The following is a 698-nucleotide window of genomic DNA, read 5'->3' as shown; positions in this document are numbered from 1 at the left end:
GTAACCTTGGCTTCCTTTGTCACTGGAGCAAGCAAGCCTCCTGCTCGCTTCAGCTGCGTGGCTGCCGGCCGCCATCTTTGTTGGCAGTTAATTTGCATATCTCGCTGATTAGCCAATGGGAGGCATAGCGAAGGTACGGTTAATTACGCTTTTTGTCTTTTATTAGATAGGATAGGATTGCTCTGTAAGATTACTCCAATAGTAACATATATCATTTCATAGTTTCTATAAGGCCAGCCTGGGTGTGGCTTAGCTGGGTCCTCTAGTTGAACATCTCTCACAAGGCTGCAATCATTGTGTTTTCCTGGACTGCAGTCATCTTAAGGTTCAGTCACGTGGTTGGTGACAGCATTCAGTTCACCATGGGCTTTTGAACTGAGAGTCTCAGTCCTTGCTGGCTTTTGGTTGGAAGCCTGTCTCAGTTTCTTGCCACATGGGTTCTCTCTATGCAGCAGCTGACAACATGGCAGCTTGTTTCATCAGAGAGAGTAATCGAGAAGAGCCATAGAGTGTACAAACAAGGGGAAAATCACAGTCTTTTATAAAATAATCTTGGAAGCAATATCCTCGTTGTGTTGGATGCAAGTTAGTACCCTCAGCCTCGTACTCAGTGGGAGGGAATTGCACAGGCAATAATAGTAGTGAGCAGGGATTGTCAGGCACTATCTTTTTTTTTTTTTTAAATATATTTTATTGTT

Source organism: Myotis davidii, unplaced genomic scaffold (genome assembly GCF_000327345.1).
Source record: "Myotis davidii unplaced genomic scaffold, ASM32734v1 scaffold1171, whole genome shotgun sequence".
Taxonomy (NCBI): Eukaryota; Metazoa; Chordata; class Mammalia; order Chiroptera; family Vespertilionidae; genus Myotis; species Myotis davidii.
This window is presented reverse-complemented; position numbering follows the sequence as displayed.